The following is an 18,960-nucleotide window of genomic DNA, read 5'->3' on the forward strand; positions in this document are numbered from 1 at the left end:
CAGGCTCACCCCCCACCCCCCACCCCCACAAGTGCAGAAGGAGAGAGGAGGAGTCATCCTCCAGCCGTCACTGCCTTCTGAGCAACCCCCTCTGCCTGTGGGGTCTCCTGCCCGCCCCGCCACGGCAGAGGGGGGCCAGGCCCTTCTCGACCCCCTCCAGTCTCTCACAGCGGGGAGAGAAAAATGATCCCCATCTGTACCCGCAAACACATTCTCCCTCATGGGCCTGTGAGCCACGCTCCACTCGAGCGTGAACATGGGGTCCCACTCCCCTCCCCCGCCCCCCACCGAGGCCTCCCCTCTGAGGTGTGGCCACCTCTCTCGTGGGCTTCGCTCGGCCCCCCGGGGCCTGGCGTGAAGGCAGGTGGAGGCCTGCTCTCGTCTGAGGAGATGCTAACATAACTGGAGTCAGTAACCCCCAGCTCTTCTGAGTGACTGAGATGTAGTGATACCTTTTGTCACACGTCCACGACAGCCACCCTCTTCTCTGCACCAGTGCCCCGACCTCCCAGGGCTTCTTCCATTTCCCTCACTCCTTCTTCCCGGGAGCCTGCAGGACCACCCCAGCTCATACCCACACCCCTGCTCTGGCAAGAACAGCCTATCCCTGGAGAAGGTCCCTGTGGGGTCTCGGGTGACACAAGACCATCTTGGCCTTCTGTCCCCAGGCCACCTACCCTGGGGATAGTTAGTGCAGGACCAAAGTAGGCAGGCCATCCTGCTCCTCCAACATCTGGGGAACACTCCAGAGTGTGGGGGAGGGGAGGGGGGTGCAATAGCTGTGAGTCTGAGGCTGCTGAGATACCTTCCTCTGCTTCCAGAAAACTCTCCTATCCACATTCAAGTTTTCCTGCTGCCTCGTTGGGCTGTTTCCTCCACTCTCCATGTTATGAACCATTCGTTCAGATCTGCGCAAGCCTTCCCCCCCCAGCCGCTGACCAGCACCCAGAGGGAGCCCAACACCCTCATGCCTGCCCCCTGAGGCTGAGTTTCTGCCCAGCGTGACCCACAGGCTCTAACCCAGCCCCCCAGGCCCGAACCCCCCCGGAGGGGTCGAGGAGCCAGGGGCAGAAGGAAGTTGATCCAAACCATCAACATTTCTTAAACCTCAGTTTTCCGTGTGTCTCCACGGTCTTGCTTTATCGGGGGACCATTTGTTCTCTGGTTGCTTAATGCGGGCGCGTCTCCTTTTATCGCCGTTGGCTGCATCGCGCTCCGCAGATACGTCTCATTTGATCGCGATTCTCAGTATCGCGCTCCGCAGATAGTGCGTGTTTTACAGACTGAAGGTTTCCTGGCCGCCCAGCAACAATCAAGTTTCTGCACGTGCACACTTTTCCAAAAGCACTGGCTTCACTTCGTGTCTCTGGGTCACATACTGGTCGTGCTCAGAACATTTCAACTTTTTCATTATTGTTATAGTTGCTATGCTGACCTGTGATCAGTGATCTTTGATGCGACTGTGGTACCAGGGGGCACCGTGACCCGCGCCGTGCAAGACAGCGAGCCTGATGGATAAATGTACGTGTTCTGACCCCTCCGCCCACCAGCCGTTTCAGTCTCCCTCCCTCTCTTTGGGGCCTCCCTGTTCCTTGAGAGGCAACAATAGTGAAATTTGGGAAATGACTAAGCCCACAACGGCCCAGAAACCTTCAGGTGAGGAAGACTCAATCAGCGCAGCAAACCTGATGGTCTCATTTTAAGAAATTGCCTCCAGCCACCCCAGCCTTCAGCGAACCACCACCCTGATGGGTCAGCAGCCAGCAACATCCAAGCAAGACCCTCCACCAGCAAAAAATGATAACTCACTGGACTCACTGAAAGCTCAGGTGACAGGTAGCAATTTTTAGCAATAGTTTAAATTAAGGTATGTACATTGTTTTTATTTTTAGACATAACACCGTGGCACTCTTAATAGACTATAGTATAGTATGAACATAACCTTTACATACACTGGGAAACCAAAAAGTTCATTTGATTTGCTTTATTTCAGCGGTGGTCTGGAACGAATCTATGATATGTCCTACGTATGCCTGCAATTTTTCTATAGATGGATTCACAGTTTTGAAAACGTAAATGTAAAGGAAATAGCCATTTTACAAAACATCGACTGTGTGCTTCTCAAAAATACTAACATCACCCAATACAAAGTTCCAAGACATATTTCAGACCAAAGGAGCTGAGGAGAGAACAACTGAATTCAAGCTGTGATCTGGGATTTCCTTTCACTATAAAGGACATTACTGGGGCAGACAGAGAAATAGGAATGATGTCTACAGTTTAGAAAATAGTGCTGTATCCAGGGACGCCTGGGTGGCTCAGTCGGCTAGGCATCTGACTCTTAATTTCAGCTCAGGTCATGATCGCACAGTCGTGAGATCGAGCCTCGCGTGGGGCTCTGTGCTGAGTGTGGAGCCTACTTGAGATTCTCTCTCTCCCTCTGCCCCTGCCCCACTTGCGTGCGCTCGTGCACCCACACACGCTCTCTCTCTCAAAAAATAAAAATAAAGGAAAACAAAGAGAATCAGCTCCTCTCTACCCTCAAAAAACAATAGTGTTGTATCAGTGTTAACTCCCTGATTTTGATATGTGAACTACTGTTAATGGAAGAAAATATTCTTGCTTTTAGGAAATACACACTAAAATATTGACGTATTTAGGAGTAAAGGGACAGCCTACTTTCAAGTGGTTCATTAAAAAATTTTCTGTTTGGGAAAGGGGTTAGGTAGGGGGAGGGGTAATTAAGTTGTAAAATATTAACATTAGGGGATATCCAGCAATGAGCAGTTTCCAGGAATTTTTTTTATTTTTTTTAATGTTTATTCATTTTTGAAAGACAGAGAGAGACAGAGCACAAGCAGGGGTGGGGCGGAGAGAGAGGGGGACACAGAATCTGAAGCAGGCTCCAGGTTTCGAGCTGTTAGCACAGAGCCCGACGCGGGGTTCGAACTCACGAACCGCGAGATCATGATCTGAGCCGAAGTCGGATGCTCAACCGACTGAGCCACCCAGGCACCGCTATATATATATATATATTAATGTTTATTTATTTATTTTTGAGAGAGAGAGAGCATATGCACGTGCACACAAGTGGGGGAGGGGCAAAGAGAGAGAGAGAGAGAGAGGGAAAGAGAGAATCCCGAGCAGGCTCTGTGCTGCCAGCACAGGGCCCGACGCAGGACTCGAACCCGTGAACCGTGAGATCGTGACCTGAGCCAAAATCAAGAGTCGGACACTTAACCGATTGAGCCACCCAGGCACCCCTCTTTATATTATTCTTGCAGCTTTTCTCTAATTCTGAAATTGCTTTAAAATGTAAAACACATTTAAAGGAAGCATTGTGTTGCCGTCTTGAGGGGGAAACCAGTCTCGCTCGCTACAAATTGAAGGTCATTCTTCAAGGGCAATGCCACTCCTTTTGCTAGATACGTCAGTCAGCTGAGTCTGAGCCTAAGACCCGCCTGTTCTTGGTTACATGCGGGGATGGGCAACAGAGGGGAGGTGCAGGGACGTCCTCCCGCTGGCCTGAGTTGTTCCTGATGTCAGAGAAAAGCTGGCACAGGTCTGACAAGGGCGTTGCTTTCTCAGTCTGTGATCTGATGGTATTTAGAGTCCTGTCCTATGGCTATGAGCTCAGGGACACCCATTTCATGACAGTTTAATGGGCACCCTCAGGGCCCCGGCCCTGAAAGAAGACAGGGTCCCTGCCCTCAGGAAGCTCACTGTGGGACAGAGACAGTTATGGGCAGTACTAGAATGGAAAAGTGTCCGGGTAGGCCTCGCTTCTCTGAATCCAGTGCTCCCGAAGTTTCCAGAATCCAGAGGCCTTGACCCCGGGGCCAGCAGGTGCCAACGGAGCAGGCACACAGCAGCGGCCACTGGGAGCTGGAGAAGAAAAGAGAACATCGTCAGTGTGTGAGAAACGTGTCTTGTTTTGATTCCCCCTCTTACTCCGCACCCACCCTGCTCCCTGCTCAGACGGCAAGTGAGGCTTTCCCCCCATTTTTCTTATGGCATATCTAATTTTTAGAAAGTAACTTTTTATTTTAGGGGCACCTGGGCGGCTCAGTCGGTTGAGCGACTTCGGCTCAGGTCACGATCTCACCGTTTGTGAGTCCGAGCCTCGTGTCAGCCTCCATGCTCACAGCTCGGAGCCTGGAGTCTGCTTCCGATTCTGTGTCCCCCTCTCTCTCTGCCCCTCCCCCTTCAAGCTCTCTCTCTCTCTCTCTCTCTCTCTCTCAAAAATAAAATAAATAGAGACAGACCGTGAGGGGGGAGGGGTAGAGAAAGAGGGAGACACAGAATCCGAAGCAGGCTCCAGGCTCCGAGCTGTCACCACAGAGCCCAACGCGAGGCTCGAACTCACGAACGGTGAGATCGTGACCTGAGCCAAAGTCAGACGCTCAACTGACTGAGCGACCCAGGCTTCCCCTAATATATTTGTTGAGTGTCCACTATGAGCCATTTTCTCTGCTCATCTCTAGGGATGCAAAGACGAGCAGGATGTGACACTGACTCTCTGATGGCTCCCACTGCCGATAAATCCTCCTTGAGCATTGAACGAAAGCTCTTGGCCCCTGCCTGGCGTGCCAAGACGGCCACATCACAAGACGAGGGCCCCAGAAAAAGGAGACACAGACTGCCGCGTCAGCTCCGGGCAGGTCGTGAGTGTTGCCCCCTTTGTTTCCTGGGGTACCCGCAGGACCCAGAGCAGAGTCTGGCCGGACTCAGGACCCACGTCATGAGTTCTCCCCGGGAGCTGGGAAAGGATGGAAAGACGAGGCGCTGCCTGGAGTGTTTGCCAGGCACAACAGGGACACCTGCCTTTTGAGGAATAGACTCAACAGCTCTTACGGGCCCTCGGCAGGTCTTTGGTTAATTGTCTCTCTGTTTGAAAAGTGGGCTTGCTCCTTCCTTGGACGTGTTTCTATAAATAGATTATGCTGCAACCTGAACATCTGTGTCCCCAAAAGGGTTGTTTTTTTTTTTAAGTTGTGAATGGTTTGTCACTGTCATCCCTCATTTCTGCCCCAATTTAAAACAATAAAGGGGCTCAGCCTCGCTCCTCTCTCTCGCTCCCTCCGCCCCTCCTGCCCGCCCCCTCCTGCTGTGCACCCCTCCATCATCCTGCCCTCTGGGGGACACACCGGTTTCCTGAAGGTCCCAGACCCACGCAGGGGTTGTTCTTCACTGTCACTGAGCCCCATGCTGTAGGAGCCCAGGCCCCACTTGAGGGAGCTAGAAGACCCCCTCCTGCAGGCACGGAGCCCCGCGTGAGCTGGGAGTGATGCCTCTGAACACCAAAGTCTCCTGGGTACCACCCTTCTTTTTATTTTTTTAAAAATTTTTTAACGTTTATTTATTAAAAAAATGGTTTTTTAAATATTTATTTTTGAGAGAGAGACAGAGCCCAAGCAGGGGAGGGGGAGAGAGAGACAGAAACACAGAAACGGAAGCAGGCTCCAGGCTCCGAGCTGCGCCCACAGAGCCCGACGCGGGGCTCGAACCGCGAGATCGTGACCTGAGTCGAAGTCAGACGCTTAACCGACTGAGCCACTCTATAGTAACTTCTTAATTAGGCTTAAAGTAGGCTTAATTAGGCTTAATTAAATTAGGCTTAATTGGGCTTAAAAAGACGAAAAGATGCAACGGAATTAGAGAACAAGCCTTTGGGGCGTGGTGATGGGGATCGAACGCACTCCCAAAGCAGAGAGAAGTCATTCTTGTGCCATCCGGGGTTTACAGCAAACGTTCCTCCTCACTCATCCGTTCAGTGCCATCCCCATTCATCCTGCTGCTCCTCCAGCGGCCCTCCCTCTGCACGCTGCTCTGCGGGCGGGATTCAAACCCGGGTCCGCCAGCACCCGCCCGGGCCCCCTGACCCGGCCGCACCCGGGGCTGCGCCCCATGAGGATGGCCTCGTGCGGTCACCATCACGGTCAAGGCACCTGCGGCGGGGAAAACTTGGTGGACCCACCTCTAATCTTCCTCTAAGGGGAAAACGCCCACACGAAAACCGGAAAAGAGTCACCCTCGCTGCAAAACTCTTATCAGGGCCATCTCAGCAGCTCCCCCCTCCCCAGGGTGGCGATCAGTGGGATCTAAGCATCTCCCGTCTGACAGGCTTCCTCGGGTGGGTGGAGGTGCCTCAAGGCGGTGCCTGAGAGGGCAAGACAAGACAGTTACCCAGGTAAGTCCCGCCCGCCCTTCCAGAAGCATCCAGAAATGGAGCAGTGGGCAGCACAGCAAACCCACCCGACAACCGGCCCCGACTTCATTTCTCTCGTCATCAGGAGACACGGCCAGTTTCCGAGTCAGGAGAGGAGGGACGCCCGTGAGGACGCCCGTGAGGACGATCATCCCACCTTGGAAGTGAGGAAATCGATGCTCTGGGGGCCTCAGTAGACCACACTGGCAGAGCTGAGGCCCACCTGGGCTCCCAAGTCCAGAGCTTAGGGTTTGCCCCCTCACAGGCCTTGATCTTGCAGCCTGGAGCCTGAATTTGACCTATAGATTTGCTTTCCTGAGAGACCAGCTCGGTTTTTTAATGTTTTTGAAACAAACTGCCAACATTTGGAAATCAGATTTCCCATTGAATTCCAGATTTCCGGTTTCTTTAGAAAATCTGGAACTGCTGGCAACCCCAGACCTGGAATTTCAACAATCGGCTACAGTCAGCTGAGACTAGAGCCAGAGAGGGGCCCCTTTGAGATGGGACAAGGCTGCCTGTCACCCAGACTAGGACGCTGTTGGCACTGGGTTCGTCACCCCTCCCCCACCCCACTGGCCTTCCACAAAAGCCAGCAGGGCCACGTTTGACCCATGGGGGAGCAGGGCATGCTGGCACCTTGGCTGGGGAAGCCGGGGGAGTCAGAGGGAGACCCTGAAAGCCCAGCCCTCCCTTCCTTCTGTGGGAGACCCCAGTGCACAGCCCGCTGGAGTGGGTGGGGCCTGCACAGCATGGCCTGCCTCACTCAGTGTGGCCTGCCCCTGGTCTGCCTGTAACCTCGCCCTCCCTGCAAGCCCAGCATGAAACAAGAGCTCTCCATAGACAGAGGGCGTGAAAAGTCCTGCATGTGCCCGGCCTTCCTGAGGCCTCTACAGGAAGTCGGTGGGCTGGGAACGAACCAGGAGTGGCCTCTAGGGGACGTTGGTGGATGCTCGTCACTGGACAGATTGATTTGTTCAAACCTTTGTCTGTTCACCATAAACACTGTGAATGGACGATGCTGGAAAGAACCCCTTCACCAAAATGGCGGCCACCAACCCATGGTGGGGTAGCACCCCACCTCTTTGGGTTAAGAAGCTGCCTCTTCCGGGGTCACTGTCAAAGGTGAGTACTCCTGGGAGGTATTGGCCATGAATACCTGAGTGTGCATTGCCTTCCCAAGCTCGCCAAATTTTTAGAGGTGGTAGAGAACTCAAACGCGACTTTGTCCAAGTGGCACGTTTTTTTTCAGATGAGAGGCCCGAGTCTCAGAGCCCTGGAGTGGTTTGTCCACGGTTGGGAACAGAGCCGGAACCACTACCCCGATGTCCTTAGTCTGTGGTAGGCAAACACCTTCTACAAATGGCCACATAGTAAATATTCCAGGCTTTGCGGGCCATATGGTCTGTGTCACAACTACTCAACTCTTCCTTCGTGCTGGGAAAGCAGCCAGAGATGAGACGTAGATGAATGAGATTAACTGCGTTCCAATCGAAGTCTATTTATGGGCCCTGAAATTTGAATTTCATACCTTTTTTATGTGTCACAAAATATTCTTCTTTTCACTTCATTTCAATCACATAAAAATGCAGGAGCCCTTCTTAATTTGCAGGCCAAGCCAAACCAAGCCCCGGGCCCCGACCGCCCAAGGGCGAGAGTTTGCTCACCCTCTGGTCTCGTGAATGGTTTCGAGAGAACTGCATCAGACATCCTGGGACCTTTTTTGCTTGTTTTCTAAAACGTTGCATCAAGAGTCTGATGAGGCAGGATGTGATTCATATTTCATATTCAATGTCACATTTTAAATACTGACATGTTAAAAAAAAAAAACAGTTACTATTCTCCTTTTCAACGAACCTAGTGGAATAGAATGTTGATATCTACCATTGTCCTTTTCTCTTTCCAAATATTTTTATTGTGGTAAAATACACACAAGGCAAGTTTTACCATCTTCTCCACATTTAAGTGCACAGTTCAGTGTATTAAATACATTCAGAACGTGGCACGGCCGTCCCCACCAGCCATGCCCATAGCCTGTGTCATCTTGGAAACCTGAAACTCTGTCCCCATGAAACAGTGGCTCCCCTTGCCCTCTCCAGCCCCAGGCAGCCTCCATTCTACTCTCTGTCTTTATGATTTTGACCACTTCCAGTCCCTCACAGGAGTGGAATATGCAGTAGTATGTGCTTTTTGCCACTGGCTCATTTCACTTCGCATAATGTCCTCAAGGTCCATCCAGGTCATAGCAGGTGTCAGAAATTCCTTCCTTTGGGGCCACCTGGGTGGCTCAGTTGGTTGAACGTCTGACTTCGGTTCAGGTCACCTTCTCACAGTTCGTGGGTTCGAGCCCCGCGTCGGGCTCTGTGCTGACAGCTCAGAACCTGGAACCGACTTCAGAGTCTGTGTCTCCCTCTCTTTTTACCCGTCCTCCTCTCCTGTCTCTCTCTCTGTCTCTCAAAAATAAATAAACATTAAACATTTTTTTTTAAAAAAGAAAGAAAGAAAAATTCCTTCCTTTGTACTCAGCCTTTTGGGCCAAAATAATATTGCAAGTATAGACCACATTTTGCTTATCCATTCACATCTGTCAAAGGGTTGCTTCTACGTTTTAGCTGTTGTGAACAGTGATGCCAAGAACATGGGTGTTGGAGTACGGCAGAATATACCACCCTAAAATACACCACTTTGGCATAAGGATTATTTTGAGTTAAAGCCACTTGGAAAACAGCGAAGGCAAGAAAAACACTCTGGCCTTCTTTCCTTTTCTTGAAAGCAGGAGATGAAATCTCCATGTGAAAGACGTCTTCCTTATAAGACCAGAAGGAAAGTAACTTTCTTATCATCAAGGACCAGAAGTTGAGATGGAGAAAATTCTGTCTGAACAGAATCTGTTAAAATAATTCTCATCTCCCTTTAGCCTCTCGTCTGGTTTAGTTTCTTTCCCACAATTGCTGCTCTTTGTTTAACCTGTTTTAAAAGCACGCAGGCTTTATCACGTCTTTGGGTCTTCATTCATCACAAGGCCCCCAGTGCTTTTCTCCTGCTAATTAATCCATCTTAAGTCAGTTTCTCAAGCCCAGCCAGAAACCTAACAAGAGTTGGAGGTGAAACTTTGCCTCTCCGGGGCCCCTGGCTGGCTCAGTCCACAGAACGTGTGACTTTTGATCTTGGGGTTGTAGGTTCGAGCCCCACGTTGGGTGCACAGATTAATAAAAAATAAAATCTTAAAAACACATTCGCCTCCCCCCAGTGTGCAGCCATCATCTATTTAAAAACTACAGTTGATGGGGCGCCTGGATGGCTCAGTGGGTTAAGCGTCCGACTTTGGCCCAGGTCACGATCTCACAGTCCATGAGTTCGAGCCCCGCATCGGGCTCTGTGCTGACAGCTCGGAGCCTGGAGCCTGCTTCGGATTCTGTGTCTCCCTCTCTCTCTCACCCTCCCCCATTCATGCTCTGTGTCTCTCTGTCTCAAAAATAAATTTAAAAGCATTAAGAAAAATAAAGATGAAAAAATAAAAACTACAGTTGACTCTTGAACAATGCGGGGGGCTAGGGGGGCCAACCCCCCTCCCCACATAGTCAAAAATCCGCATATAACCTTGGACTCCCCCCAAATTTAACTACTAACAGCTACCGTTGACCAGAAGCTTTGCCAGTAACAGAAATAGCCAATCCACATATATTTTGTATGGTATATGCATTACATACTGTATTCTTATAATAAGGCAAGCTAGAAAACAGAAAATATTACTAAGAAAATCATAAGAAAGGGAAACTACATCGATAGTACTATTCATATAGCGATAGAAAAAAATCCGCATATACGTGGACCCCACACTCAGTTCAAACCCGTGTCGTGCCAGCATCAGTTGTATGCGAGTAAAGCCTCATAATAATCCTCCGATCATGTTTTAAAACAACGATATGCATAAATTAAAACATTAAAACTTTACCGCTTCCGCGGTCATGAGGCTCTGATCAAATTTCCCCCCCTCCACCAGGTGGTCATTACAATTATTCTTAGCACACAAATCACAGTAATGTGGGTATTACAATTTTGATAAATGATGATTAGCCACAAAAGGCTGAATGTTATTAGAAAGGCATCTCTCTCGTAATGAGGTGTTTAGATATTTTCTCCTCCTCATTGAGTCGATGCACCCACGGATGGATGTTGTTTATTGCGAAAACCAGACAGACACCAGCATCCCGTTTTTCATTTTTACAGGATGCACACGCTGGCTGGATGATACTGGAAGGGATTTTTTTTTTTTTCTAGTGAGGCCCGTCCATTTCTTCAACTGTGTCCAGCTTAGATGCCAAACATCACAAAGTAATCCAGCGTCAAATTCGTTTTTAATTTTTCGGATTCTGTTGAGGATAAAAACACGAGAACCCATCCTTCTCGCGAAGTGATTTGTTCTCTCGGGGTCACTTCATTCCTGGTGCTGTTTGCTCCGGCCGACACCCGAGGGTGGCTTCCTTTCCACGGAGCATTTATTGGAAAAAAAAAAAACAAAAACCTTAGAATCGTAAACCTTTTCTCTGTCCCTCCGAGATGTACCCACATCTCCCACCACCCAGGGCTGTCTTTCTCAAGGACCCGAGGACCATCCCTTTGAATGGAATTGTCAGGAAGGACGGGGCCTCTGCCTCCCTGCCTCAGAGTAGAATCCGGGCTTTGATAAAAGCCAGTTAGCAGACGCCGGCTGACCTGATCAGTTGACATTCACCAACCGCCCTACCTGCTCTTGGGAATCTGTCGCTCCCCTGACTCCGGCCCCCTCTCACTGCACCCTCACCCTCTCTCCGGACTCCGCAGTCACGCTGTGTGACTGGCACCTGAGCTCGGTTGACGCTCTGGACTGTCCTCCCTAATGCAGGAGTTAGCATCTCCCTTCCCCCCAGCAAAACTACTGATGCTCTTTGCCAAGGGATCTGAGGCCACATGGGGCCCGAGAGCCCTTCCCAGGAGTGCTCAACGCCCTCGCGGACACTGGACCCCCATCAGCCCGTCCGGCCAAGTTAAAACAACGGGCTTCGAACCCCCCAACCTCCCACCCTAGGGCAGACTCCCTAGAGAACATGCTGCTGTCCTTCTAAGCTGAGGAAAGTGCGTCCCGTCTGGAGGGGGCAGACAGGACCCTCACACGTAGGGCCTGGAAAGAAACCCGAAAGATGCTTCCAGGTCGTCTGGTGCAAAGATCGCATTGTCCAGCAAAAGTGGAAGCTGGGGGGACCAGATGACTTTCCCGGGGCCACAGAGCTAGTCACAGGCCATCACTCTCTTCCCTTTCAAACAAGCCTGGCGGTGGCAAACGGTGCTGCGTGGCCTGGCACGTGACATGTGCCAAATTAATGCTTGCCTAACTGCCAGAGGGCGGCTCCGGGCGCCTCACACGCCTCCGTTAACCTCGGCCCATTCTGCAGCCAGCGGCGGGAGGCCTCCGAGACTGCGCTGGGCGTGGAAAGCCAACACCGAGCTGTATATGGTAAAAATGTAAGTTGACACTTCCCTTCTTTTGAAATGTGGCAGTGTCTCTCCCCTGTGGGGATATAAAGCTGTCCTCTCACCGTAGGTTCTGGAAGCCCCGAGGCTCAGTACACGTCCTAGGGCCCTGCAGGGCTGAGGGAAATTTAGGGAACATTTAGGGATGATCCTGCCGGCAGGAGCAGGGACTGCTTGGCCCTGAGGAACCCCGGTTGTATAGCTTCTAGCCTTGTGGCCCTCCTTTGGGCCTCTGGAGTGATAGGCATAATCTGGGCACAGTGAGGGGTCAGGGGCCAGGGTTCCCTGGAGGGGGAACAGTGGCAGAAGCCTCCAAGCTAAAGAAAGTTGATTGGAGAGACCTACTCACTTTATTTAAAGCTCAAGAAGAAGAAAGAAAGAAAGAAAGAAAGAAAGAAAGAAAGAAAGCAAGCGGGAAGGGAAATATGAAAAGCAAACAACCTTTAGGCACATCAGAGATAATGCCTTGGCGGGGAGGGGCCCCGGCTTCTGGGAAAGGGCCTAGAAATTTCTGTGCACAGAGCCCCATACAGTGGGGGTGGGTGCCAGTTCTGGTGAAAACAGAAAACACCCTAAACACTATCACGAGGAGATGGCTTACTCAGTTACGGCACACCCCACCGTGGAATGTTCTCTGAAGAACGATTTACTGGTTTAGAGAGGAGACCTCAGCATGTTTTTGAGGGAAAAAATAAATTTAAAAACAGCGTCCTCAGTGAGATCCCATTTGTGTAAAGTAGTGTCACACACACACACACACACACACACACACACACGGGTGTCTGAGAGTTTCTGAAAAATCAGAAAACAGAACCAGGGTCGGCCTCATGTGCAGGACCTGTGCAGGGTCCCACACCCAGAGGGGCGCTAGGCATGCTTTACTGGTCTGCTGCCCCCTTCTTAATTATGTAGCTGGCTCTGCATAGAATAAATTCACTTTTTAAAAAATCAACCTTGCGGAGGTATAATTTACATACCACAGAATGCATGCATTTGAAGCGGACAGGTGAACAAATGTTCACAAACGTATTCACGTAACCACCACCACAGTCAAGACAGAGAACATCTCCATCACCCCCCAGAAAGTTGCCTCCTGGGGCACTTGTCAGGATGAGCACTGGGTGTTGTATGTTACTGATGAATCCCTGGATTCTACTTCTGAAAGCAAGACTGCACTGTATGTTAACTAATTTGAGAATAAATAAAATAAATAATAAAGACAGAAAGACGAAAGAAAGAAAGAAAGAAAGAAAGAAAGAAAGAAAGAAAGAGAAAGGGAGGGAGAAAGAAAGAAAGAAAGAAAGAAAGAAAGAAAGAAAGAAAGAGGGAGGGAGGGAGGGAAGGAAGGAGAAAGAAAGAAAGAACGAAAGAAAGAAAGAAAGAAGAAAGAAAGAGAAAAAGAAAGGAGGAAAAGAAAGAAAGAAAGAAACATCCCTCCTGCCCTGCCTGGTCACGCCCTCCATCCCAGACCCAGGCAACCACCCAGAGGCTTTCTGTCCCTCTGGCTGACTTTGTCATTTCCAGACTCCTATAAAAATAGAATTGTACAATATGCACTCCTGCGTCTGCTTTTCCCCCTCAGTGCCATGTTCTGAGGTCCATCCTGCGGTAGTGTTATCGCTGTCTGTCCTTTTTTATTGTTACAATGACGTGTGGATATATACCAGTTCTGTCCCTCTACCTGTTGATGGGCACGTGGGCAGTTTCCAGCTTGGAGCTGTGATGAGCGGTGCTGCTGGGAACATTCATGGACAAGCCGTGTCTGGACATAGCTTTCATTTCTCCAGGGTAAACACCCAGAAGCGGAATTATTGTGCTGTCTGTCACGTGAGCGTTTAACTGTATGCAACACCGTCAAACTGTCTTCCAAAGTGTGTATTTCCATGTGCATAGTTCCACCAGCGAAAGTCGTTTGTAAACAGCATGTTAAATTTTCAAATACTCTGCTAGATGTCCTCAGGTGCTACAGAGGGTCCAGAAAGTCTCCGAAAGCAAAGCGATTATTTATTGAACTTTTTTTTCCACACTAACGATTGGACACATTGTTTCAAGTTTACAGGTATTTCAGGAGAAAAAGCATCTAGAGGTGGAAGATTGGAAATGTAACTAACAATGGTTTAAAGTAAGTTTATACTGTTTCCTGGGATTGTGAACACCCTGAGCATGCAAAAATCACTAGGGGCGGTGGGGGGGTCACCTAGACGTTCTAGACGTTCTATAATACCAGCTGTGGTTCACTTCCTGGCCATGAAAGCTATACTTATTTTATAGAAAATTCAGAAAATATAAAAAAGAACAAAAATATAGCTCAAAATCCTCATCATCGACATGCCAGAATTACTTCCTGCGTGTTTTGCTAGACGCCTGTGTGGGCGTTCGATGATGCTAATTGTGCTTTGTTAACTTCCTAAAACAGCTCCTTATTTACAAAAGCACTACCTCCTCCTAGCAAAAATTCAAAAACAAAATACTGGTTGTAAAAGAGAAAGAAGAGGTCTCCCCCAAAGCCAACAACCGGCTGTGCATCTTGCCCACATGCATCACTTCTGTTCAGCCCTTTGCATACACACACGTATAGGAACACTGCGTGCTTTTAAAGACGTATAATTTAAAAATTCATAGGATTTTTACATCCTAACGTTTTCTTCACCTAGTAATATGTCATTAAAATTCCTTAGAAAACAAAGTTTTTAACGTCTACTTAAAGTCCACATACAGATGCACCTTAATTTATTCAACTATTATTCAAATGTTGAGCACTTTGGATGAGACCCTTTCTGTGTGTGTGTGTGTGTGTGTGTGTGTGTGTGTGTGTGACAGAGAGAGAGAGAGAGAGAGAGAGAGAGAGAATGCCATAATAATCATCCTTTTCAGTAAATCTTGCCTGCATCTCTGATTCATTCATCTTGCTTAAGATAAAGTCTCAGAGTTAGAATTTCTAGAATTTCACATATTTTTTTAATAATTAAAAAAAACTCTATTATCTCTAAAATGTTTTCACCAGTCTCCTCTTCAACAGATCAAAACTCAATTGAATTGTTCTAAAACATTTAAACTATTTTTAGAGTGCAAAGTTATGCCTCGTTGTTGGCTTAGCTTGCAGGTTCATGATGCTCAGGCTGGGTGTTTAAAATCTGCTGATCGTCCGTTACTATCTTTTCCTTTGCAAATCGCTTTTATGTTCACCTACTTTTCCGTTAAAGTCTCATCTTTTTCTTATGGAACTATGAAAGTATTTCATGTATTTGTGAATCTCCAGCATTGATAACAATGCCTCAACCATCATAAGCACTCAGTAAATGTGAAGCAAATGAATAAATCCCAGGGATAGTAGTCTTTTTTCCTACATGTTGTAAATATGTGCTCTCAGTTATCAGCTTAAATTTTTGCTCACGATGCTCTTTGGTTGTGCTTTTTGTTTATATTACCTCTCTTATTTTGAAATAGATTGACTCGTTAGCTATTGCCCAAGTAGAGTCCCTGTGGACCCTCCAAGCTCTCCCCAGTAATAGTCTCTTAGATAACCAGGATATGTTGTCAACAGTGGGAAAATATCGGTGCAATATCATTAACTTCAATACAGTGTATGACTACTTTTTATTATCATTGTACAATATCTGACACATAATTAGCTCCACATCGACATTTTAAAATATTGATTGGATGAGAATATGGAGGAATCCTATTTTAATCTAAATGTCTTCGTCTGTGAAAGTCCAAGACTGTTGGACAAAATGCCTCCACTGGTATTTTTCTTTTTTTGATTCCCCACCCGTTTCGCCCACCCCCACCCTCACCCCACCCCACCCCCTCCTCTGGCAACTGTTCTCTGTGTTTATGATCTTGGGGGGGGGGGTTCTCTTTTTTTTAGATTCCACCTATAAGTGAGATCATACAGTGTTTGTCTTTTTCTGCCTGACTCATGTCACTTAGCATAGTGCCCTTAAGGTCCATCCATGTGGTCACAAATGGCCAGATTTCATTCTTTCTTATGGCTGAATGATATTCCATTAGATATATATATACACATATATATATATATATATATGTATGTATATATATATATATATTCAGTATATAATGTATATATATTCAGTATATATATATTCAGTGTATATATATATTCAGTATATATATATATATTCAGTATATATATATAATTCAGTATGTATATATACACCATCATTTCTTTATGTTTTCATCCATTGATGACACTTAGATTTTTTCCACATCCTGGCTGTTATAAATAATCCTATAATGCACATGGTGGTGCAGGTGCCTTATGACACGTAGTGTTTTCATTGTCTTTGGATGTATACCCTACAGTGGGATTTCTGGATCATGGGGTATTTCTATTGTTAATTCTTTGAAGAACCTCCATAGCAGCAGTTTGCATTCCCATTACATGTTGCAAATACATGCTTAGTTATCAGATAGCTTACATTTTTGTCCACAATGCGTATTTATTTACAGAACTTTAAAATCTATTTCCGTTTTCCCTTTGTGTGTTTTCTTTTTCATTATGGGGTGTTTAGCAAGTCTTTCCTTTGTCCTTAAATCAGATAAACATTGCCCTGTATCACCTTCTTCTTCTTTTTGTAGAATACTAAAAGCTTAAGAATTAGAAAGGCGAGCTTTCTTTCACCACTCTCATTCTTGAAAAATGTCCCTGGTAACTCTCATCAGTTTATCCTTTACGTGAACTTGAAAACGAGTTAAGTCCACCCTCCCTGCCATCACACACACATCAATATTGTTTGGGTTTGGGGAGAATTGCCTTGAGCCTGCAAGTTATGACCCTCGGTCTTTCCATCCAATATTTCAGGATGCCTTTGTGACAACCCTCCCTTCATGTCCTTTGATGTTTGTTGGATCAAACTGGAAGGGATGCAGGAGGTCGTGAAGCCAACTGTAGGTACACCCACAGCACCCGGGAGCTCTGCCCTGGCCTCCCGATTTTCAGCCTGCGCAAAGATGACTAATTTAGCAAATATTTTTAAAAGACGGCTCGCAAGTTGGAATGTAAATTGATAGGCGGCTTTTTAAAGCAATTGGGAAATACTTGCCGAGAGTAGAAATGCCTGTTCTTCTGCACAGGACACCCATGTGTAGGAGCCGCTAAGAACACCGTGTGGATGAACGTATATGCACAAGCATGTCCTTTAGCATCTGTAACGCAAGGAAAAACTAGAACCAGGTGCCCACCATCTAGGAGAACCATTCAGTCAACTCTGGTGTGCAGATCAGATAGAATTTGAGGCTGCTTTCAGAAGTGATTCTTTTTATAAATTCCAGCAAACGATGGACAGCAAACAAGGATTACCCATGATACTCTGGGTGGTAGGGCTGGCTGGGATTCTTGTTTCTTTCTATTTAAAAAAAAAAAAGTTTTGGGGGCGCCTGGGTGCCTCAGTTGGTTAAACATCGAACTTCGGCTCTGGTTATGATCTCACAGTTCGTGAGTTCGAGCCCCGCATCGGGCTCTGTGCTGACAGCTCGGAGCCTGGAGCCTGCTTCGGATTCTGTGTCTCCTTCTCTCTCTGCTCCTCCCTGGCCCGCGCTCTGTCTCTCTCTCTCTCTCAAAAATAAAATAAAAACACCAAAAAAAAAGCCAAAAAACAGTTTTCCAGGGCACCTGGGTGGTTCAGTCAGTTAAGCATCCAACTTGATTTCGACTCAGGTCATGATTTCACAGATGTGGGTTCAAGCCCCATGTCTGGCTTTGCGCTGACAGTGCAGAGCCTGCTTGGATCCCTCTGTCTCCCTCTCTCTCTCCCTAGCCTGGCTTATACTCTCTTCCTCACTCTCTTAAAATAAATAAATAAACTTAAAAAAAAAATAGTTTTCCACGATGTATTTCTTTGATGATTTTTAAAACCTTTTATTGGGGCGCCTGGGTGGCTCAGTCGGTTAAGCATCCGACTTCGGCTCAGGTCACAATCTCGCGGTCCGCGGGTTCGAGCCCCGCGTCGGGCTCTGGGCTGATGGCCCGGAGCCTGGAGCCTGCTTCCGATTCTGTGTTTCCCTCTCTCTCTGCCCCTCCCCCGTTCATGCTGTGTCTCTCTCTGTCTGAAAAATAAATAAATGTTAAAAAAAAAAAAAACCTTTTATTTTTTTTGAAGTTTATTCATTTTTGAGAGAGAGAGAGAGAGAGACAGAGTGTGAGCAGGGGAGGGGCAGAGAGAGGGAAACACGAATCTGAAGCAGGCTCCAGGCTCCGAGCTGTCAGCACAGAGCCCAACGAGGGGCTTGAACTCATGAACCGTGAGATCGTGACCTGAGCCAAAGTTGGACACTTAACCAACTGAGCCACCCAGGCGTCCCTCAAACCTATTTTAAATGAGCCATTAACGGTTTTCAAAATTAATACACTTTTATCGTAACAAATCTATACATGGGGTACCTGGGTGGCTCAGTTGGTTGAGCACCCGACTTCGGCTCAGGTCATGATCTCACAGTTTGTGAGTTGGAGCCCCATGTCGGGCTCTATGCTGACGGCTCAGAGCCTGGAGCCTGCTTTGGATTCTGTGTCTCCCTCTCTCTCTGCTCCTCTCCTCGCGCTCTGTCTCTCTCTCAAAAAATAAATAAACATTTAAAAAAATCTATACTCATTGAAAGGAAAAAGGCTAAATGCTGCACAAAACTTATAGAAGAAAATGAAAATAATCTAGAATCTTACCACAGGGAGAGACTCACTTCTAACATTTTGTTGTACAATAACAGAGACATACAGACAGATGGATAGATAGATAAATAGATAGACAAATAGATAGACAGGGGTGTCTGGGTGGCTCAACAGGGGAGCCTGCTTCGGATTCTGTGTCTCCCTTTCTGTCTGCCCCTCCCCTGCTCACATTCTGTCTCTCTCAAGAATAAGAAACATTAAAAAATTTTTTTAAATAGATAGATATTACACACACACACACACACACACAAATTCTGTTTTGCAAACTGCTTCTTCCGTTCATCAATACATCATGGACATCCTTCCACATCCATAAATGTCAATCTACTTCATTCTTTTTTTAATGGTCTGCATTAAAATGTTCCCACCCAGGCATCTTGTTGGTGAACGTGCCATTATTTATTTCACTAATGCCCCTGCTGATGCACATGCAGGTTGTTGGCAATGTTTCCCTTAGCAATTAGCGTATCAGTAAGTGAGCTGGACTGGGAGTCAGCCTCCGGGCTAGTTTGTCACATCTACTGTGAATTCACTATCCCCCATCATGTCCTCAGTC

This window comes from Panthera tigris, chromosome D1 (assembly GCF_018350195.1).
Source record: "Panthera tigris isolate Pti1 chromosome D1, P.tigris_Pti1_mat1.1, whole genome shotgun sequence".
Classification (NCBI taxonomy): domain Eukaryota; kingdom Metazoa; phylum Chordata; class Mammalia; order Carnivora; family Felidae; genus Panthera; species Panthera tigris.